The sequence below is a fragment of the Tigriopus californicus genome, chromosome 5 (genome assembly GCF_007210705.1).
Source record: "Tigriopus californicus strain San Diego chromosome 5, Tcal_SD_v2.1, whole genome shotgun sequence".
NCBI lineage: Eukaryota > Metazoa > Arthropoda > Copepoda > Harpacticoida > Harpacticidae > Tigriopus > Tigriopus californicus.
This window is the reverse complement of record NC_081444.1, coordinates 9875942-9876574: the sequence shown is the minus strand read 5'-3', so window position 1 is coordinate 9876574 and position 633 is coordinate 9875942.

Sequence of the window (633 nt, the reverse complement as noted above, 5' to 3'; positions counted from 1 at the left end):
AAAAAAGAGAAAATCACCATTTGGTCGTGCGCAAGCTCCGCCCGATCAATGTCTGTGACGAAGCTTCTTCCGAGTCCAATTTCAGTTTCGTCGCCAAGGAATCGCTCTACCAGACGGCAAAAACCACCGAGCGAGCGAGTGGCCTGCTTCACTCCCTGCCTCTTCCCCATTGTTTTATGTTCTCTCTTCTTTAATCGGGGATCGTGAGCTGGATCCTGGTTGGGTTCGGATATTTCCGCCCTTTCCTCGGGAACTCTGAATAAGGCGATCGCCAAGGTGTTTTGGGTCGCCACGAACTAGCACGACGACGACGAACACGAGGACGACCCATTGTTGCCGATCTACTGCTGAGCACGATGACAATAGGGTGTTGCGATCCCGCGAATGTCACCCAAAATCCAAGAAAGAGAGATATTGCTTGTCGCATACTTACTTGCTCTCTGGCTGGCTGGCTGGCTGGCTCATTCCTCCGTTCGTTCGTTCGTTCTTTCGTTCGTAAGTGCGCCCACCAGGGACCCAATGGCCGGCGGGTTCGACTTGGAGCATTGACTTTTTTCTTCATTACATGTCAGGTCACAGCCTAGCAAAGACCAAGAGGATCAGTTCCGTTTTTACGAGCAGTTCCTCCCCACT